Source organism: Mauremys mutica, chromosome 8 (assembly GCF_020497125.1).
Source record: "Mauremys mutica isolate MM-2020 ecotype Southern chromosome 8, ASM2049712v1, whole genome shotgun sequence".
Taxonomy (NCBI): domain Eukaryota; kingdom Metazoa; phylum Chordata; order Testudines; family Geoemydidae; genus Mauremys; species Mauremys mutica.
This window is the reverse complement of record NC_059079.1, coordinates 84,848,125-84,872,009: the sequence shown is the minus strand read 5'-3', so window position 1 is coordinate 84,872,009 and position 23,885 is coordinate 84,848,125.

The window sequence follows — 23,885 nt, the reverse complement described above, 5'->3', positions numbered from 1 at the left end:
CTCTTCAGCATTAGCTCAGTTGAATCCTATTAATTGCAATTCAGTATGATCAGAGGGGTTGAAAGCCTTCAGTGAGGCAGAGAAGAACTACTGGCAGGAACAGAAAGGTCCATCTGGGAAAACCTTAGTAATGGCCAAACTTAGGAGACATCTTAGGCTGCGATATATATCATGTTGATATTTATGTTTAACTCCAGGAAAGTAGTACGTTTTGGGTCACATTCACTGCGATTTGAAGTACAGTGTGTATGCACCACAACAATAAGGATATGTCTACATTAGCCTTATTTGCTTAGGTTGTCGCACTGGTGCAGCATCAAAGGTAAAAACACCAGTGTAAACAGGCCACCCATGTTTTAACCACTGATTCATCTACCCCTGCTGAGAGCCAGGTTATGTCACATGGTAGCTGAAATGGCTGCACTTTAGCTACCTGAGCACTACCAATACAGCTATCATCAGTGGTGGAAAATTTTAGGAAAATAGGTCAAACATAGGCAAGACCTATAGAGAAACAGGATAATGAGTGCAGTAGAGTAAACTGTTCTAAAAGTTTATTTTTATTAACTTGAGAATCAACAATTACTCTATAGATTTCATTTTAGTGGGGAGATGTGACAGCGATGGCAATTTCCTGCAGAATCCTTGGGGTATCCTTGGGGGACCTTATTGAATTAAGTTTAAGTATCCTTGGGGTTCACCGTATTAAATGCAAAGTTTATGTATCATTGAAGACGAGGATTGTATGTAACCTTTCTAGGTGAGAAGGAAGTAATGTGAGGCCTAGGAGCTCAAAGGACTATATCGGGGTGGTCAAACAGTGTCTCGTGAGCTGCTTGCGGCTATTTTACAATTAAAGTGTGGCTCGCCAGACTATTTGGAGGAGTTTGGGGCTTCTGCCCTGAGGCGGGGTGGTGGGGTGTCTCAGGGCTTCAGTCAGAGAGGCACATGCTGGGGCTTGGGGCTTCTGTGGGAGTGGGGCTGAAGCCCTGAGCCCTGGCAAGCTGAAACCCCAAGCTTCCCCGAACCCACAGGGCAGAAGCTTCTAGCCCCAGCAACCTGCCACAGGGCTGAAGCTCCAAGCCCCAACAGGCATGCCCCGGCTTTCGAACTTGTTGCTCGGAGTGTTAGTAAGTTTGGCCATCCCTGGACTATATTGAAAATATGCCAGACAAGAATGGACTTTTGGGACTATAAGTGTAAATTGGACTTCCTGAGAAACACCTGTGGAGGGCTTAATGCAAATTCCCCACCTCTGGTTATGCAAAACCCCAGCTTTGGAAACTATACACTGAGGAGGGGGTCATTGTCTGCTGATCATCGTTCCTGGAGACTGGAGAGCAAAGGTCCAAATGCATAAAGAAACAAGCTGATCTGCCCAGCCTCTGTTCTGGTTCTGAATTAAGACAGTTGTGAACTTGTAACCACATGGAAAATACAACTGTGGGTTTTAAAGGATTGACTGTTACCACAGTCAGAGGTTGAAGTTGGGGGTGAACTCTGGTAAGTTTTTTAGCATGTGAGTAGGTTCTTTTATTGTTTTTAGTATGTTTTCTCTGTAATACTTTCACCTTAAGAATACATTTGCTTGCCTAGAAAGAGCTGCGTGATAACATAACTGCAGGCAATATGCTGGTCATAGCTTCTATAGGGAAAGCAAAGTTAAGAAGCTGGCCTTTTAGGCAGTCTGTCAAGTAACTCTGCAGCCTTAAAGATCCCCTGCTCAGGAGTGAGTGAGATGTGGGTCTTTGTTTAAGAGAGGTGATGGCTGGGAGTAGTGGGTACTCTTGAGGGATTATGAGGGACAATACAGATGCATTTGCCATGAAACTGTGACAAGCACAATTTAGTATTTTCTGATCACTTTAACCAGTATATAGCATTTAATGTTAATTTATTATAAGGACACAGATGCCATGTTACTAAATGCTATGTAATGAAAATACAATACTGTAGTTGTAATAGGCTGTGTGAATGAGTCCTGTCCTCTTTCAGTGGCTAGTCCAAGGAAGATAAACCTGCTGCTGCTACTTGAGCTATAACTTCACTTCACTTCACATCTTGATCCCTTTTCTTGTTTACTTGGGGTCGTAGGTGCCCATGATTCTTCACCACTTCTTCACCGTTCCTGGCACTGGTTCGCAGGTCTTGGAGTTCCAGTCCTTTTCTCTGCTTGAGCTAACTATTTTTCTTAATTTCAAATATTTAGTTCAGCAGATTAAGACTTTAAAACCAAAGACATTCATGTTCATTTCACTTCTTTGTAGCATGAGGTGTATGGTATCTTCTTAATTTGAAAAACTGGATAGAGATTTCTGGGCTTTAATTTGCATTCCTTACTCAGAAATACATCAAAGCATGTTAGAGAGGAGCAAGGCTATGTGTAATCTGGATTCATTACCAATTTATTTAGAAAGAAGCACACGGTGTATATTGGAGAATCAGAAATTAATTTGTTACTTTTATTGAACATTTGAAAATTGTGAGGAATAAAACACACGTTACCTGTGGCAAAACACTGCAGTATAGATGGTTATCTGTGTCATATTATTACACCTTAGAGACTAACACATTTATTTGGGCATAAGCTTTTGTGGGCTATAACCCACTTCATCAGATGCATGGAGTGAAAAAAAAGTAGGCAGGTATAAATATACAGCACATGAAAAGATGGGAGTTGCCTTACCAAGTGGGGGATTAGTGCTAATGAAGCCAATTCAATTAGGGTGGATGTGGCCCATTCCCAACAGTCCCTCTGTTGATATTTACCCCTTCTTGTCAACTCTTGGGAATGGGCCACATCCACCCTAATTAAATTGGCCTCATTAGCACTGACCCCCTCCACACACACACACAGTTGGTAAGTCAACTCCCATCTTTTCATGTGCTGTATATTTATACCTGCCTACTTTTTCACTCCATGCATCTGATGAAGTGGGTTATAGTCCACGAAAGCTTATCCCCAAATAAATTTGTTAGTCTTTAAGGTGCCACAAGGACTCCTTGTTGTTTTTGCTGACACAGACTAACATGGCTACCCCTCTGAAACATGTTATTATAGTTTTTGCATAGTGTTTGTATTGCTGTTCTGGAGCCTATGCTGCAATGGGACAAGAGCATAACATGAGCCTAAACTGGAAGTTTCAATACTTCCTCATACAAGCATTTCTGAATTATATCTGGTGTTGATGTGACAAGATATATATACAATCATTTCATTTCTTTTGTATCTATAATGCAAGTTACCGAGCAGTACTTGTTCTATATAACCACTGATCCAACACAAGGTTGAATTACATGGTCCAAAACTTGCTCATTAGTGATGGACTGAGCTGGTTTGAACAGTTCAGAAAGCTCTGAATAAGGTAAAATGAGTGTTTTTCTACCCATCAGTGATGTTGCTATGGGTTACATTATCCTTTGTTGATCTGAATTAGTGTGTAACTTTAATGTTGATGAAGAAAGCTGGACAGACAGATCTAGAGACTGGAGTAATTTATTTGCCCATGGAGCAGGTGTAGTTCAAACAACATTGCACAATTCCCCATGCTGACCTCCCAGTTTGCCCCACCTCTGACCTGGAACAATCATAGAATCATAGAATATCAGGGTTGGTAGGGACCTCAGGAGGTCATCTAGTTCAACCCCCTGCTCAAAGCAGGACCGATCCCCAACTAAATCATCCCATCCAGGGGTTTGTCAAGCCTGACCTTAAAAACCTCTAAGGAAGGAGATTCGACCCCCTCCCTAGGTAAACAATTCCAGTGCTTCACCACCCTCCTAGTGAAAAAGTTTTTCCCAATATCCAACCTAGACCTCCCCAACTGCAACTTGGACCATCACTCCTTGTTCTGCCATCTGGTACCACTGAGAACAGCTAAGCTCCATCCTCTTTGGAGCCCCCTTTTAGGTAGGTGAAAGCAGCTATCAAATCCCCCCTCATTCTTCTCTTCTGCAGACTAAACAATCCCAGTTCTCTCAGCCTCTCCTCATAAGTCATGTGCTCCAGCCCCCTGATAATTTTTGTTGCCCTCCGCTGGACTCTTTCCAATTGTTCCACATCCTTCTTGTAGTGTGGGGCCCAAAACTGGACACAGTACTCTAGATGAGGCCTCACCAATGTCGAATAGAGGGGAATGTCCCTCGATCTGCTGGCAATGCCCCTACTTATACAGCCCAAAATGTCATTAGCCTTGGCAACAAGGGCACATTATCGACTCATATCCAGCTTCTCATCCACTGTAACCCCTCAGTCCTTTTCTGAAGAACTACTGCCTAGCCATTCGATCCTTAATCTGTAGCAGTGCAGTCCCTTGGAGATGAGGGATTTAGGGGTCTGTATGGCAGTTTATTCTGTGACCTCCCTACTGGGAATGCCAGTTGTGGTGATTTGGGATGTGAACATTTGGAATTGGACTGAAACTCACCAACCTCATTTCACAGACAATATTGAACACCCTTTGGATGCTGATGTATTTCACTGTACTGATCCAGGCAGAGTTAGACCAGCAATTCAGAATTAAAAGGCTCTATAGCCTATGACCAATCCAGTCATTCTGTGATTAAACATTTTGCTCATACATTGTATTTTTTTTTATTTGTTAACTTATTGACTTTCTAAATAATATTTGTGTTTCAAAGAGCTAATTACAGGTAGCAACTCAGTTAAGTATTTAGTTGGTTACACAACATACATGAAGCTGTACTGGTATGTTGTCTAGAAGAAGAAACTCAGGGATATTAACTATCAAAATTACACAAGTAAAATAGCCAAGGCAACATTTGGTAAAATAACTCAACTGTTAGTGAAATGACAGGCAGTCAAACTTCCAAGTCAATATATGCTGAGATCACTGCCTTTATACATTGGTAAATATGTAAGGCGTCTGGTGTAGCTAACAGTTATGTTCCTGTTTGAATGGCTCTTTAACAGAGATTGTGTGTCATTTCTTAAAAAATGATGTGTTTTTGAGTACTAGCCATTTCCTGTCTGTTCTTCTTGAGCACCCAATTCCCTGGATGATTGTAGAGGTTTACAAATTTAATCATCACACTACCAAATGATAAGATATGCGTTTATTAATTAAAAATAAGTATTTGAAGGGTGTTGACACTGAAAATATAGACAAATTGCATAAGGAGGTTTCAGGAGTCAAAGGTTAACATTTAAAAAGGATAAATTGAGTCAGTTAGAGCTGGTTGGAATTTATTGAATTTTCAAGTTTCAGTGACATCTTGTCAAAGCTCGATAAAAGAAAAAGTGACAAGTCCCCACCTGCCACCACATTTTTTGGGCAGCTATAGAGGAGGTTGACATTTTCCAAATTTTGGAAGTGACAGAATTCAAAAATGGGGCGGGGGGGAAATCACATTTTTTTTGTTTTGTTTGTTTTGTTTTTTTGACCAGTTCTAGACAGAACATCAGGAAAATTCTCTCTTGTGAAATCTCTTAGGTGTGAAATAGTCTGATAAGGAAAGTGGAGACGACCCAAATACTTTGGTCATTTAATATTAAACTGGATTAATCACTAGAAATATATTTTAGGAAACATTCCTGCACTGGTTAGGAAAGGATGGGCTACATAAATCTATCTTCAGACCTAGCACACCATTTGAGCTGTATACATAATAATAATAATTAAAATGAAATCAGCCTGACCCAGACACTGTAATGGAAAATTTTAACTCAAATGGTTCAATACTAAATGCTTCAAGCAAATTTATAAATAACTGAAAACAGGTTCTTACACTGGAAAGTGTTGGTCAACCTTAAATAAACAGAGCACCGCTCACTCTTCCTATAATAATGGCAGAACCATGGAGAACATGGTGGTTTCAGGTTCAGGCAAAAAGCTAAAGTAAATATTAGCTTCAGAGCATTGAGTTATTCCTAGTTTGAAGTGAAACCATAAGAAAACTCTCCTCTTCAAATCATAACTGGGCCTTACTTTGTTTTATATTTAGCCCTAAATGTTGCTTTTATTTCTCTCAAAACTTGGATCAGTTTAACCAAATTTTGGCAAAATTTATCCAAGCTATCTGTGAAGACATCTCAAGTATTTGGTTGTTAACCAAATTGCAACTGATTTTGAGTCTTTATTGAGAAGGCTGCATGCTGCTTTACTGGAAGCCTTGGCACTCCCCTCAACTAAACAAGCATGGAACTAATAAGATGCCACCCAGGTCAAGTATGGGCTTGATCCTGGTTCCATTGATTTCACTGGAATGTTGTTAAATCTAATGACCTAGCTTTTGTTTGTATTGTAGTGTTGTAGATAAGCTGATTGATGCCAAGACCATGTCATTTTGCCTGTAGGTACTGCACTTAACACCCTGTACGTACTATATAAGGTAATGAGATAGACTTTTTATCTTCAGTTTCTCCAGTATTAGGACAATGTCCTGCTTTTAGTAGCTTTAGCTCTCACATATTCCTTCTTCATCTTTTTAAAACCTAGTTTTAAATATTTCCAGTTAGATAAAGGTTATGACACTCATACGAGCTCTTCCTAAGGCTTTTGCTGTGGGATAGATTCAATGTCATATTTGTCCCAATGTCAGCATTTTCCATGTCTGAGGTAGATAATACTTGTCACTTAGAGGGTGAGAATTAACTAAGCCTTCCCTGATGTTGTAGTGTCTCATATGCACTCTGTCAGTTAATCCCATGATGCTGTGGGATCTACTTTTGCTTGAAGATGCAGTTGATGATCAGCAGTTTAGAAAGCTACAGAGTAAAATGTCTTTCACGCATGTCTTTGCTCATACCAGAGCACCTATTTAGCCAATATAGAGCACTTTTCTTCCAATATGAAAATGAATCTCCCAGGAGGTTTTCCAGAAAATACAACACTAGTACAAACAATATGCCCTAGGAGCATATGTTTGCTCGTTTTACACATCAATAAGAAAATGCTACTTGGGGATACGATTGTGCTGTGTGAAGAGTGAACCAATCTATACTTCCTGCTTCCTTACAAAACAAATGAACATTTATATTAGAGCTCAGTAATGAGTCTGATAGCTTTGAAGAGAGTGAAAAAAGTCCTTGGTAGTTATGTATTTAAAAAGCAGCTACTGAGGGACAGCTCATTAACACAGTAGACCATAAAAGCTCAAGCATGGACACTGCATTTAATCTTAAACCATTACCCGACTATTGGGAGAAATTGTAGAAGCAGACTTGAAAGTTTCTTTATTAATATTAAACACAGCTTATAATAACTTGTTGCACAGTTGCGCAGTTTTATCACCTGCTAATTGTAGTGAAAATGTGTCTCTGTGTTTCCAAAACTCAGCTTTTATTAATGCTTCTACATTTGCCTTTCCTTTGAAGTATTAATGGAACTTCAGGTTATAAGCAGAACCCTGTTTATAGTACAGATTCATAGCTATAAATGACATAACAGTAGTAACCCAAAGGAAAAAAACCTTCACCAACAGTATCTTTCGCTGACTTAATCCTTAGCAACTCTAATGTGTGTTTTTATAGGAACTATTTTGCCAGCATACCTTTCTGGGGCTGCCCCTTTAAATTTACCCGAGCCAAAAAACTGTAGCTGTAAGCCATTTTGGAGCTAATTGCTGCTTATCTCTCTTTTACAGTTTGTAAGTGCTTTTAATTTCTGTTATGTTTTCACCTTGTTTTTGAAGAGAATTCCACATATTCACATCACACAGATAGCCGTATCAATATGTCTGGTTAATACAAATGCAAAACAATGGATTTTCTCCTGTTTTCTCCCAGCCTTTCAGTTTCTCCATATATTGCTTTGCTTTCCTTCTTTTTATTGGTGATCATTTGTGTTTTCCTCATAAGAAGGAATCCAGTGGGTTTTAGAGCACTCTGTTGTGAGGAGCAGCAGAAAAGAAAATGCTGTAATGGTTGTAAGACCCAGAAGCAAAAAGGTGTGAATTCCTGTCTTGGGTGGAGTAGCTGGAGACCGGGAGAATGGCTGTCCTCCAGGGCTCCTCAGCCCTTCATTCCTGTCTGTGTTAGGAGCTGCACAAGGGAAGGGACCTGCTATGAGGAGCTGTACTTCTATACTGTTAGGAATCCCAGAGGGCATTTATCTTGCCCCTTTCCGTCCCCAATAGTATCTTTCAGGGGTTATGCAGATGTATGTTTCTCTACCCTTGTAGTAGAACTCCTGAGACTTGCTAAGCTGATATTCCTCTGCCGTTCTGCAAAGAAATAATCTTTGCAATGTGTAGTTTGTCAAATGACTTCCTAATCATTGCTGTTTGGTTCCCAGATTGATGCATAATTTAATGCAGCTGTGCTGCCACATAGTTTAGGTCTGATGTGCCACAAATCTTGGGGCCTTGGGTGATACTGTTGTTTTCCAAAGGCAGGGAATATGTTTGTGCGCTTTTGATTGATCATTGGCTATAGGTAGTGCCGTCGCTTATGGAAATCCTAATCTGAACTAATAATAATGTGACTGATCTGCCTCAGCACTGGAATGGCTGGCAGAGCTTTCTTTGACCACCCTGAGGCCAATACTATGGTGACTACATGTTTATAGCATTCTTTTAAAAACTCTGCACCCATAAAAGTAGCCAAGATGTAAATGCTGACTGATTGCATTGTGGTATCTACTAGTTACCATGTCCCGGGGGAGTTCTTATAAGAATGACATGACCGGGCAAAGGGGCATGGAAGGAGGCGAAGGCGAGGCATCAAGAGTGACTGGATAGATGGACATTTGAGGTATCTATAGCCACTAGTAGGCAGTGGGTATTTCTTTCGTGATCCAAATCTATTTTTAAGATGTAATCAGAGTTACTAGAGAATATATAGTGAGATTTTCCTTTACCAAAATGCTTGATGCTCATGAATAGCAAGGATATTAACTTAACTAATGATCCTTTAAATGGGTATGTAAAATATAATTTAAACTACTTGCAACATGCAAAAGAGAGGCATCATTCATTACTGCCAAACTCACTGGCATGTGGAAATCAGAAAATCATTAGCCTTGATAGAAATAGTTTAATACAACAGGGAAGAGAACACATTATTTAGAGCAGTTAAATGACAATTGATGCAACCACTGGTGAAATGCAGAAAAATGAGTGTGATTTAGCAAATGATAAATACAGCACTTACTACTTACGCATGAAAAAAATGGGATTTTTTTCCTCATTATACTGTATATTTAGCCTGAGAGAAAAACTTTGTTGAAATGTTTCATGCACTAATCCTAATTTTCATAAACGTTTTAGACCATGTTTGGTCTAAAAGAAAATGCTTTATTGGATGAGGAGTATCAGACATACTGCATCTCTTTTTCAATTTATATAAGTAAATTTATATAAGTAAAAGATGTTTTCACACTTAAAATCTTCAGTTGTAACAGTCTAAAGACTTGTCTAGACAAGGGAAATTGGCATTACACTGATACAGTTACATCATTGTTAATGTAGACACACTGGCCCTGATTTTCATTTACACAAAGGCCATTTTACATCTCTCTGTGAAAAGTGAAAATAAATATAGTTTGTACTCACGTTAAAATCTATTTACATGGCCAGAGTAGTTTAACATGGCCTTAGTGTAAACGTGAATGAGGACTGCTTAACTGGAGCAATACATGGCCGTGTTGAGAAGTGCAATCCCTTTTTTGCACTGGGGTAGTGTGTTTGTATAGGGGTTTGCACTGATGCAGCTACATCAATGTAGTTACACTGGTGCAAATTTCCCCAAATCCCTTACCCTTAAAATATTATGCACTGGTTAGTAGAACTTGCAAAGTGTGATTGATATGAAGGGGAGAACATTTTTCTGTTGCACTGATATGATAATGGACACAACTAACTGAATGCTGTGAGAGGTCTCTAACAGACACACCGGGCCTGAATCTGATCTCACAACAATTTTATGCTGTGCAATTCTATTGACTTCCATGGAGGTCCTCCTGATTTACCAGTATGAGCATCAGAATCAGACCCTTTGCGTCTCATGTCTGTCTTTAAATTACACTGGGATATGATTGCAACCTTTGGAGATTAGTTGGCTTTGTTTTGTAATGATATGAAAACAGCTTCAGCATAGCAATATGAAGATCATTTACAACAATGCCAATCAAATATTGTATATGACTAGAGTAGGAATACTGTGACATAACAAAATAATAAAAAAAACATTTTGGGTTGATTGTAACCCCGCCCCCCCCCCAAAAAATAGTGGAGGAAAAAAACTGTTTTTTCAAGTGTTAAGGGTGCCAATTCATGGCACTCACATTTTCTTGTTTGTCCCTTGTCATACTACAATGAGCCTCAACACCTTATCTAAAAGGTAGACTGGATGGTTTTTCCTTTTAAAGTAGACTTTTGCAATTGACAAAAAGGCATGGGTATGACATGATTTTGTACTACCTGGTAATGTACATGGTGAAGGATCATGGTCAATATACTAGAGGAAGGTAATTTTGGAGATAAACTTATCTGCTACACTATCTTATATAGATGGATATATGAATATTACATGGTCAAAGGGGGGATAATAAGAAGAAATGCTTGTGATACAGATGTCTACATTGTAGCTAACTATGCCAATTTGCAAAAAAAGATTTTTTTTTTCTACCAAGAAATAAGTTTCTGCTATGTGAATCTACCTGAACAATATCAAAAGTTCAGCTATGGGAAAAGCTTATAAATAATTTTGTTTTTGAGACGTGAAATGATCGCTCTTTGCAATCTAATTACAGGGACATAAAACTTTAATAGCAATTCATATACATAACTTTTTCTCCATTACCTATTTTTCAGGTCTCAGTGGAGCTCTGAGAATATAGGACAACTTGAATTCTCTTCATAGAGTCTTTTCGAATGTAGAGGTAAGTTCTAGTTTTATTTTTTTGTCACTTGATATAACCTGTATCCACATGCAGCAATCATCAGATCAGAAATATGTACAATATCGTGCACGCTGGTAAATTATGATTGCCTCAATCAGTTGTGCTCTACTTAATGTACAAGAATTACTTTGCGGTGATTTATTGTAGTTCAGCATTATGCCTTTTAAATAAACAGCTGTGTTGTGAATTATGGCTCTTATAAGAGCAAGACATGAGGAAAAGTCTGATTTTAAAACTTTTGATGGCAATCAAACAGCAAGTAAATCAATAAAAATAATAGCTATAAATGCACTTGCTGTTCCCTCTATATCTTGAAGTATTTATGTTAGAAATGTAATTCCAAACTAAGTATTTCTTGGAACATTCAATACTCCACATAGCTAAAGAGAAAGAACATGACTCATTTAAGCAATCCAAGATATTCAATCTCTGGAATTAAAGTAAATTGAAAAAAAAAGTCTCTTGATCTATATTTGACTGATCTGTGCATAATTGCCATCATCAATGGCCACATTTTCAAAGATACCTTAGCAAGTTTTCTAATACTGTGCCTGTAGTTTGGTGAAGGTAATCAAGGTACATATAGTTATGCTTAGACATCTGACTACTTTTTAAGTTTCAAGTTTGAGCCCATAAATCATATAATTGAGGATGAGTTTTCAAAAGCACTCCAGTGTCTTTTCCCATATGATGATGAGTATGTTATAAAATCCTACATATAACAGAGTAGACTTCTGCTCCTAAGTCATTTGAGTGCCTTTAAAAATCCCACCCTGAAGGGTTAAATCCATTCTGAACCTATAACTGTCTGCATCCAAAAGTTTTGACTGCAGTTGATTATGGGTGCTGTTACTTTTGAAAATTGGCACCGCATACATCAAAATGCCATTTCATACCAATGCCATCATTTCATAAATTACAATGTGAATTTCAGGAAATCCTATGCTGTGAAACATCATTTTTTGTCATTGGTTTAAAAGGTAGATATTCAATGTTTAATTCAGGTAACCACAATAACCTGGAAATCTGATCCACTCATGATTAGACATGAGATAGTAAATATTAAAGTGGGGAGGAAAAAAAGAAATAGCAAGACTCATGATCTCTAACAATCAAATCTAGAATTGTATTACCCATTTATAAATGTTCTTAACTCCATACATCAATTCTCTGTGCCATCATGTAGCTCCTCTTGGGTTTTATAGGTACAGATAAATCAATGGGACTTTAGCCCGTGACTTCAATAGGGGCTGGATTAGGCTTGTCAAAGTCTGGCCTGAGTCACAGATGGTTCATCAGGCTGATGCACTCTAACGCATGTCAGTTTCCATAGCCAACTGTACACAGGGACTGATGTGGCTGGCATCATGTCTGATCCACCTTAGACTTCTTAATTCTATGGCTCAGATGCCATTTTTCATCTGGGTGACCTGGAGGCAGGTTTTCAGTGTGAGATTAAGTGAGACTTGAACCCATAACATCTGGGATTGTAGTCAAGTGCCTTAGCCACCCACCCATCATGTCAAGCTAAAGATAAACAACTGATATCATGAGCCTTGGGATAAAATCATAATAAGGATACAGGACTGCTATTATGTCATTCACAATCACATTTTCATCCACTCATTCACTGTACAACCAAGGTGTGTTTACAATGTTGGCATAGTGTCTTTATTTTTTCATGTGGCTGTTTTACCACCCTTTATGAAATATTCATATATTCTGCCTTTTGCAAATTAGATTTTTCTTCAAGTGGCAAAACAAAGAAAAAGCAAATGTACTGAAGTCAAGAAGTGAAGGTTTGTGCGTGTGTATATACACACACAGATATATATAGGAGCACTTATGTTATACTGGGATCTTACAAGCAGTTAGTTGGCACACACAGAAAGTTAATTCAGTAGATCAAAGTCCTTGTACATTATGTTTCAGTGTATAATTTGGTGTCAATTTTATTTATTAAGAGCTCATAGGTCTTAGTTCATTTTTTCACTGCCAACTATCTAAAAAATAATTTCTAACTCTCTGAGGGTACTTGGAAAACCTCGGCTTTTCTTGGTATGAAAAATGAAGCAGAGAGAGCCGAAGTGACTTGCTAAAGGTCCCTCAGTGACAGACTCAAAACGTAGAAATCTGTTTTTGTGATACCCGTCCAACCTTACAGAAACATTTCCTCCATGGGCCTAAAGTATGGATGGTATGGAAAGTCCTTGTTACTGAAGATTAAGTCCGAACTATAATATTATTCCAGAAGTTTAAGTTTAATATTTGTTTTAACCTGAGTTCATGCCTCTTGAATTTTACTTGAACTCCCACACTTACAGAGAAATTCAGTTGACATTCCTGATCCTTTTGCCAGGATTATGCCTCAAATCAAACATGCATAAATCCTGAGGTTTTCTGAATTCAGGACAGGTTAATCAAAATGTTTTCAAACAAATCTTGAACCTCAGATGAGAATCAGAACTGGAAATTAGGGAAGCTTTGTCCTAGGTTGAGTTTCTCTGTGAAAGGAGAATTACACAGCCCTGATTATAAGATCTTTAGGCTTATCACGAGGATAAATTCTTTTTTGGTATTGTAACAAGTTTGTCATCCAACGGATGTCTGAACATGAGGTAGGGAAAACTGTAAGTGATGGTGTCTATACAATAAACGTAATATTGATTATTTTACAGAATAGACAGAGACTATCTGAAGGAGCCTACATTGGTTACCTTACTTTCCATAACATTGTAATATCATCATCATAAAGCCTTCACTGATTTATCATTAAAACAATTTGCCCCCATAACAGCACATTTCCAACTGCTTAATACTTGTTGGATTTCACCCAATAGTTTGTGGGGGGAAGGGAATTTTCAGCAAAACTTTGTTTCTGTTGAAAAATGTCATTTTGATAAAACCAAAATATTTTTCACAAATATAGTCTGGTGTAAGACAAATGCAATAACAGAGGACACTACAGGACAGCCAGCCAGATGGCTGTCCTGTAGTGTCCTTTTCAAGTTTTTAAGTGTCCTTTTTAAGTTTTTTTCCAACTTAATGTAAACAAGAAACAGTACTAATTAAAACTGATAATTGCTCTGGCCACAGATTGATTTCTAAAGTGAGGTCAATCAGCCTTAAACAACACAATAAGCCTGTAGCCTGCTGAAATGGTGATAATTTCTAGCCTTTCAGGTGAAAAGGTTCCAGAGAATGAATTCTTGTTACAATTTCTATACCTTGTGTTCTGAATCTTGTATTTGTTTAAAGAAGCGATTCTGCTAAATAGGATTATTTCTGTATGTACACATTTGCATACAAACACTTTTAACTTTGAAAATGCCATTTTAACAAAGCCAAAATGTTTTGTGGAAACATAGACTGGTGATTAGGGCACTCATCTGGCACATGGAAGGCCCAGTTTCAAGGCAAGCAATATTACTTAACAGTGCATTTATTAGAAAGGTACCTTGAATGGGTTGAAAAAGAATGGATATACCCTAAAAGGTAATTGCTAACATGTATTCATTGTGGTTTCCAGAGGCATGTTCATCAAAATTATGTTTTCTAACTATCCCAGTTACAAAGAGTTTGGTTTATTTCCCCTCACACTTTTAGATCATCATACGTAGTGAAACCATTCTTAGAACAGTAATGCAGTATATGAACAAAGGTAAAAAAATGCCACAGTCACATTATTACTTATGTTGGGACTATGGACTATATACGAGTTTTAAAGTGCTGTTTTGAAATGTATGATCTGTTTTACACTTCCCTTCATTCTATCAAAACCAGGAAACCCAGGACTGATAACATAAATAGCCCAAAAGTCAGTTTATATCTTACTGGAAGTCTACCATAAAACGTAACTCATTTGGGAACAAAAAGCAGGATATTCCCACAAAATTAAAAAGGCAGATATAGTTCTCATTGTCAATGTATTTTACTAGAGCAGATCAAAAAAGTGAAATAATTTTTGTGGGCAAAAATCTTTTTGAAATTTTTTTTGCAAACAGCTGTATTTGCCACCTTAATCAATGTTCTCTACCTCTTTCAACTTGAGGAGGTTGGAAAGTCAAGTTGATCAAGCAAGTCTGAGTTGAGGGGGGAAAACTGCCAACAAATTCAAAACCATAATAGACAATGGTAATTTTTGTAATAATTCCTGCTTCTAAAGTAACTTCAGACTCTGCAACCAATGGCATGTTTCAGAAGTGAGAATTAGAAATTCCAACTTTGTTTGTTTATATGCCATAGGGGTGAATTGACACATGGTTTCTAAACCACGTAGGCATGGTTTGCTGGAAGGACTGGTCACAGAAATAAACTGACCATGATTATGACATTGCTTTACACCTTTTCCCAAGTACAGCTGGCTTGAAAACATTTCTGTTTTCTGAAAATTATTACATTTGTCTTTCATTAATTTCTGGGAAAGCAGTAATTTAGCCTCTTTGTGGGTTGGTGCAACAAGTTGGTGGTTCTGAGTGAAACACCTCATCCTGCAAAAGGCTGAGGGTTCTGCCGAGTCCTTGAGTCTGACAGCTCCAAACCCTTCCCAGATGAAAAGGAAGTAGAGGATGTAGGGTGTGGGCTGAGCAGTGCTGAGATACAAACCCTGGAAGCAGCCAGTTCTAAGGAGGAAGGCTTGAACTGAACTTTGTTAATACTAATGCCTTTGATAGCAAAGCTAGACCTCAGGAATACAGTGAGTTTATTACAATTTACTGCACACATCTGGAATTTGATTCCAAAGATGGTCTCAGTAATACTCCTTCCTTATAAGTTTAGTCAAAGCATATTTGTGTTTGCCTGACTTATGTCGCATCTGAGACTAGGGTTTATGATTTCAAAAGGGCTAACTTTACTAAACTAAGGCGACTAGTTAGGGAAGTGGACTGGACTAACATATTTAGGGATCTAAAGGCAGATGACGCCTGGGGTTACTTCAGGTTGAAGTTGCAGGAGATGTCAGAGGCATGTATCCCGAGAAAGGGAAAACGGCTCGTAGGTAGCAGTTTTAGACCGAGCTGGATGAGCAAGCGTCTCAGAGGGGTCATTAAGAAAAAACAGAAAGCGTACCAGGAGTGGAAAATGGGAGGGATCAGCAAAGAAACCTACCTTATTGAGGTCAGAGGGTGTAGGGAAGCAGTGAGAAAGGCAAAGCGACGGGTGGAGATGGACCTAGCGAAGGGGATTAAAACCAATAGCAAAAGGTTTTTTAGCCATATAAATAGGAAGAAAACCAAGAAAGAAGAAGTGGGACCGCTTAAAACTTTGAACGGAGTGGAGATTAGGGATAATCTTGGAATGGCACAATATCTGAACGAATATTTTGCCTCGGTCTTCAATGAGGCTAATGAAGGGCTAAGGAATAGCGATAGAGGGACCGATGGGAATGAGGATATGGGGGTAGACATTACGGTATCGGAGGTGGAAACCAAACTTGAACAGCTTAACGGAAGTAAATCGGGGGGTCCGGATAATCTTCACCCTAGAATATTAAGGGAATTAGCAAGTGATATTGCTAGCCCGTTGGCGATGATTTTTAATAAATCTCTAAATTCGGGGATTGTACCGTTAGACTGGAGATTAGCTAATGTAGTTCCTATATTCAAGAAGGGGAAAAAAAGTGACCCGGGTAACTACAGGCCTGTTAGTTTAACATCTGTAGTATGCAAAGTCATGGAAAAAATTTTAAAAGAGAGAGTGGTTACGGAGCAGGAGGCCGATGGCAACTGGGATAGTTTACAGCATGGATTTACGAAAGGTAGATCGTGCCAAACCAACCTGATCTCCTTCTTTGAGAAAGTAACAGATTTTTTAGACAAGGGAAATGCGGTGGATCTAATATATCTGGATTTCAGTAAGGCGTTTGATACGGTACCGCATGAGGAATTACTGGTTAAATTGGAAAAGATGGGGATTGAAATGAAAATCCAGAGGTGGATAAGGAGCTGGTTAAAGGGGAGACTGCAGAGGGTAGTATTGAAGGGGGAACTGTCGGGTTGGAGGGGGGTTACCAGTGGAGTTCCTCAAGGTTCGGTTTTGGGTCCGATTTTATTCAATCTATTTATTGCTGACCTGGGAACCAAGAGTAGGAGTGGGCTGATAAAGTTTGCGGATGACACCAAGTTGGGAGGTATTGCCAATTCGGAAAAGGATCGGGATATCCTCCAGGGAGATTTGGATGACCTTGTAAACTGGAGTATTAGTAACAGGATGAAATTCAATAGTGAGAAGTGTAAGGTTATGCATTTAGGGATGACTAACAAGAATTTTAGTTATAAGCTAGGGACGCACCAGTTGCAAGTAACGGAGGAGGAGAAGGACCTAGGAGTCCTCGTTGATCGTAGGATGACTATGAGCAGGCAATGTGATGTGGCCGTTAAAAAAGCAAATGCGGTCTTGGGATGCATTAGGCGAGGTATTTCTAGTAGGGATAAGGAGGTGCTAGTCCCGTTATATAAGGCGTTGGTGAGACCTCATCTGGAGTATTGTGTGCAGTTTTGGTCTCCCATGTTTAAGAAGGATGAATTCAAACTGGAACGGGTACAAAGAAGGGCTACTAGAATGGTCCGAGGAATGGAAGGCCTGTCGTATGAAAGGAGACTTGAGGAGCTCGGTTTGTTTTCCCTAACCAAAAGAAGGATACGAGGAGATATGATTGCACTCTTTAAATATATCAGAGGGATAAATACCAGGGAAGGAGAGGAATTATTTCAGCTCAGTGCTAATGTGGACACGAGGACAAACGGATATAAATTGTCAGTCAGGAAATTTAGGCTTGAAATTAGACGAAGGTTTCTAACTATCAGGGGAGTGCAATACTGGAACAGCCTACCGAGGGAAACAGTGGGGGCAAAGGACCTCCATGACTTTAAGATTAAGCTAGATAAGTTTATGGAGGAGATGGTATGATAGGATACCGGGCTTAGTCAATAGGTTAATTAAGTGCCGCACTAGTAAATAGTACATGGGTCAATGATATGATATTCTTAACCTTTTTCCAGAGGGTATGGCTGGAGAGTCTTGCCCGCATGCTCGGGGTTCAGCTGACCGCCATATTTGGGGTCGGGAAGGAATTTTCCTCCAGGGTAGATTGGCTGTGGCCCTGGAGGTTTTTCGCCTTCCTCCGAAGCATGGGGCAGGGGTCGCTTGCTAAAGGAGTGGGGGGATCGGCTTATGTGGCCTGCATCTTGCAGGAGGTCAGACTAGATGATCATATTGGTCCCTTCTGATCTTGAATTCTATGATTCTATGATTCTATGATTCTATGTAAAGCACTGTACATTTTCAACACTCAAGTATCTCTGTATGCATCAATGAAAGAAAATGTACATGCAAATTAGAGGCAGCCCACGCACCACGTTGCAAGTTTTTGCTGTGGCCCTCAGCAATGCAAGGGCTTTACCCTATTCATCTACAATGGAAATAACTTAGAATTAACTTTTGTGCAAAGACTGTTTTTCCACTATATCCAACGTCTCATCTAAACCACAGAGAGGGAAGCAGTTCATGGAGACCCGGTAGGAATCACAAAGTCAAGACCTGGATTCTGCTAGAGAGCAAAGTGATTGCTGTAAATGAGGACACATTAGGAGAGTACTGCTTGTCGAAGAATCTTTTTCTTTCTTTCTTTCTTTCTTTCTTTCTTTCTTTCTTTCTTTCTTTCTTTCTTTCTTTCTTTCTTTCTTTCTTTCTTTCTTTTATATTATATTATATTATATTTATTAAAATGGAAAGTGTTAGACATCCTAAATATGTCAGCCACTACCCATGTAATTAGATTGCACACCCTAAGGGCTGGAAACTAAGCTCTCCTCTGTGTTCCTGGTGCCCTGTGCAGAGCATGGGAGATTAATAAATACTACCATCCTTTTACAAGGCATTTTCCACACTAGCATTTAATATGGTTTACTAACGTTTGTCGGGCAAGTTTTATTTATACCTATCTCCTAATAACCTGAGACACATGCACATTCACACACACGTACACACACACACACGTACACACACACACACGCTGAGGGATTCATTGTAGTTTAAGAAGGCTGAGCTGTGCTAGCAAGAGTGGGAATAGAATGTGCTACATCTCCAGTCCCAGTAGATACCAGGAGCAGGTATAGTACCCGTTCTAGTCATTGGTGGCTTCAATCTACTTGTATAGTCCATTGACTGGCTCACAGGGGGTTGGGCCATGGTCATACTCCTTTCCCACTGAAATAGATACTTTTTGTGGTGCTCTCCATTGGCAGCAGCACTATCGCTGAACCCTCCCCTACAGTCCTGCAACTATGTAAATACTCCTTATGCCCTCCTCCCCACACCCCAGTGCTCCCATTGTGCAGCATCCATGAGGAGATTCAGCCAGGGGGAGAACCTAAGTGTCTTGACTCTACCTTCAATGATTTAGCCATTAGGCAATACTCCCTCAAAAATATATTTTGAGAAATGCAATCATGGGATCATAGACACCAGAGCTTACAAAGTTTTTCTTTGTCAACTGACAATAATTACTTTTACACTATTCTCTTTCCCCAAATACCAGTTCTCTCATAGCTTGATCATGGTTTTCATAACACTAATGAAACTACCTTTAACAGTGCATGGTTTATAGAAGAGATGTGCAGTGTCTCTGCATTCTACTGCAAAAAAAATCTTTAAAACACAAACAACATTTACAGCACAACATTTAATCAAAGGTCATAAGTCTGTTGTAATTCTAGTGCTTTATGTTGACAAAAAAAAGACTGCTTGTATCATTACATTTTCTATTTTTATGGAGCAAAACAGCCCTTCATTTATACCAATACTGTCTATGAGATACTGCACTGGCGGAAAAATAACTGATTAATTTTCTTTTTCTGCAAGTGGCAGAAACAGTGAGTTACAATTCACTGCAGCACCGGATATGGAAATAGAATAATGTTCTTTAAATTGATTTTGGGTGGGTGATCGGAACACAATCTTTATTTTTTTTTTAATTTTCACCAAGTTGCACTAAACTGTTTAACTTCCTATTCCTCCGAGACTCAATATAAGAGTGCGAAGCAACATAATGAAATCTGATGGTTGTAAAGATAAAACAGAACACTCTTATTTCCACATAATTTGCCATTATAAAAAACATCTAATTGGAAAATTGGGGAAATAATTAGTAAAATATGTGAGAATACCTTGTAAACTTTGGGCTGGATTCACAACGGAGTTTTAGGCTTTGCAAATGTTGAGTGTTATTGCGCTGAACTTTTAGGCACCCTGCCAGCTAGTGGAATTAATGACCTTGAGGGTACATTTATACTACCCGCCGGATTGGCGGGTAGTAATCAATCTATTGGGGATCGATTTATCGTGTCTCGTCTGGATGCGATAAATCGATCCGCGAATCGACACCTGTACTCCACCTCAGCAGGAGGACTAAGCAGCGTCAATGGGGGAGCCGCGGCAGTCGACTTGCCGCCGTGAGGACGGCCAGGTAAATCGAACTAAGATACTTCGACTTCAGCTACATGAATAGCGTAGCTGAAGTTGCATATCTTAGATTGATTCCCCCACCCCACCCCACCAGTGTAGACCAGCCCTGAGTTAGACACCCTATATAATGCCTGGGGAGTTAAAAAAGAGAGTCACAGAAACCAGCATGCCGAGCAGGTAGCCCCTAAACTACCCAATAAGAAATGCTAAGAAGGGTGAGGCCTAAGTCCCCCATTCTTTACAAGAGATGTAGGCACCTGACTCCAAGCTGGATGGAATCATCTCCCACTGCTCAGAGTTGACAGCCATGAACCTTGTCCTGGTGTTAGGTGCTTAGACCAGGTCAGCCCTTCCTTAAGAAAAAAAGATGGGCAAGGGTGGAGCCCGTGGTGATTCCTCCTTTACAGCCAATGACCTAGTGGTTAGAGTTCTCAAGCTTATTTGATCGTGCCCCTTCTTTGTGCCTATAGTAGTGTATGCCCATTCTCCCAGTCACACAAGTACACATCCCAGTAAAAAAAAAACATGAAACTCTCACTAAATATTAAAAACAGCAAGGCATTGATTCAAACAGAGTCAACGATGCACTGTAATAACAGCAACATTGCAATTGTGGTTAATTCTTAAAATTTAATGTGCACACGGTGGTGTAGCAAATGGACTAATGTACAGATGGCAATGACTTTGTATAGTACTATGCAAGCTTAACAGAAATCTGTCAAAATGCATAGCGCCATCTAGAGTCAAATGCACAGCACTATTTGAGGACCTGATATGTCCAGAGGAATCAGCTTTGCTAGTTATTTGTTGCTGAGGGTAAAATGTGTGAAGTAAGTTTTTTCCCCCCCAAAGTGTCTCATGCCTTCCCCCCTCCCCCCAAGTACATTCCATGCCTGCTTCCACACTTTGAGAGCCTCTGCTGTGGAACACCCATGTTCAGATCCCTACTCTGACTGGTTCAGAATGTAGATCACAACCCCGTCCCCAGCAGAGTGCCCTAACCACTAGGATATAGATAGTCTTAGGTGTGTCTGCCTGTCTCTCCTTTTGGTGTTGTTTCAGTTTGTCTGAAATACTTAAATATTCATTGGGCCAGGGAGAGAGGAAGAATGACTCCAGAACCTAGCGATTCATGCATTTTCATACGAGACGCAAGTTCCAGTTTGTGTTACAATTACTTAGTCTGTTTCTAGCAGCAGAAAATCAGGTGTTTCGAGGATTTCACTGGTGGAAATGTAGGCACCAAGGCACTCTAGGTGCCTACAGGGTTAGGCAGCAGCTGAGCAGTGGCTTTGTGAATTCCAGTTGTGGCTAAATACTGGAATTAGGCACCTATGTCCCCCCTAGTTCAGTGGTGGGCAAGCTGAGGCCCACACGTGGCCCATCAGGGCAAGCTGCTGATGGGCCGCCAGACTGTTTGTTTACATTTGCATGGCCGTCCACAGCTCCCAGTGGCCACAGTTCGCCATTCCCAGCCAATGGGAGCTGCGGGAAGCGGCAGCCAGGCCCACACCAGTTCCATCCCTGGGTCCATCCTGGGGTCTATGTGGTTGGGGTACTATATTGTTACCCGTGTCCAGAGTGACTAGGGAAGAGCATGCACCCCTTTACCCACCTTTGTAAAATGCTTTGACATCTGTGGGCACAAAATCTTATCTAAATTCAAACTCTTATGCTGTTGCATGAGAGTAGGAAGGGAAACTCACTGTGCACAAAGATCTATCAAATAAAAAGATCGAACCAATAGGAAGAGATAAAGAATATTTTCTCTTTATAATCTTTCAGTTTAGCCACATGAGGTGTTACCTCTACCGATAATAAAATAAAAAACTGGAAGAAAGGAAAGTAAGTTTTGAGTTGGCCGAGAGCCCCTTTAAGTTGTATTATACAATCTCTGTAAGTATCTGCATTGGTGAGAGTATAAAAAGATGTTTATAGTATTAGCTGTAGGCCCCTCTGAGCAGCATTCATTGTAAACAAGAATCAGCTTGAGCCTGAGAGGTGGGCTATAGCACAGTGAGACACTTGTTTAAAAAAATATTTTTTGTTTTCTTAGAAAAGACATAGACAAACTAAACTATGAATTCTCCTTCTCTGTCTTTCTCTGCTTCTGCTGCCCTGAGCTATTTATTTTTTGTACCTCTCCACAGAAGTGCAAGTCACTTTCTATGGAACCTGCTAAGTAGGTGTGAATAGAATATTTCTGCAGCAGGGCAGTAGTGATCTTAATAAGTGATGGTGTTATTTAATAATCTCACTGAAAAAATGTGCCTGCTCTATTGATGATGCTTAGAGAGGCTCTTACTTTGATATTGCTTTGAAGAAGCAGCAAAAGTGTGGGGAATATCTTTTAAGTGACATGTTAAAAAAAAAACTCAGGTCAATGAGTAATCCTGAAAAAAAGTAGCAAAGAGTGTACAGTATTGTTGAGAATTTGAGAGAATGAGAAGAAAATTGTTGTGAAAAATTGAAGAAGAGTTGCTATCACCTATTGTGATGAGCATTTTAGCTCTCTTTGTCTCTGAGCTTTCTCTTAGGATTCGCCAGACATTTTATTTGAGGTTGTAAGGTGCGGGAACAATGATACAAGAATATATATATATATATTCTTGTATCATTATATATATATAAACAACAGTAGTTTTCTGTGAGAGGTTCTCTAACATATATAATCAGTTTCAAAATGGTTTGTACATATATACATATATATATATATATATATGTAATAAAGTTTGTATCATATTGTTCAGTGTGTAATGAAAAGGTAGATTATTCTGACCTCTCTCACACAGAGGGTGGAGTCATAGTTTTCAGGCCTGGAGAAATACAAAGATTCCATTTATGCAGGAAAATTAACATGAAACACAGAAGTTCCCCATCATTCCAAACAAATATTTATTATTGTGTTAAAGGATTAAAAAGTGGACACACTACTATCTGTCCCTTAGGTCTGGCTTTGAAAATGTGTAGTTACTAGTTACTCCACTGCCATCTTCATTCTCATCAGAATTGTCTGCTTTAGGGAAGATCAAGTTAAGAGTCACCTTTTCTCCAAGAATCTCAAGGCAGTTTCTGTAGATTAATCAAGTCTTGCAAAACCCATGTGCAGCTCGTAGTGTTACAAATCCCTTTTACAAATGAGGAGACTGAAGCACTTCAAAGTAAAGCAACTTGTTCAAGGTCACACTATTAAAGCTGAGCTGGGAATACAACACCAAATTTCAAAATTTAAGTCCTTCTTTGGACCATTGGACCACATGGTCTCCAGCAATTTCCTAAGCTTCTAGTGAGAATCAAATTCCTTTCTTCGCTCTCATTAGAGTCTCTTCTTTCCATATGTTCACTCTAGTTCCCTTAATGCCAATAGAAGCATAAGTGCATATCAAAAGGAGAATAGGCTCTAATTTGTATCTGTTATTCCTTCACTTATTGTGTTCTGCTTTCCAAAGTTTCGCAATTAGGTGTCACTCAAATGGCCTCTCCCTGTCATGCATCAGGTGATTTGCTTCTATTCTCAGCATCATTAAATTAAGTTCTAACTCAGCCAACCAGGCCACA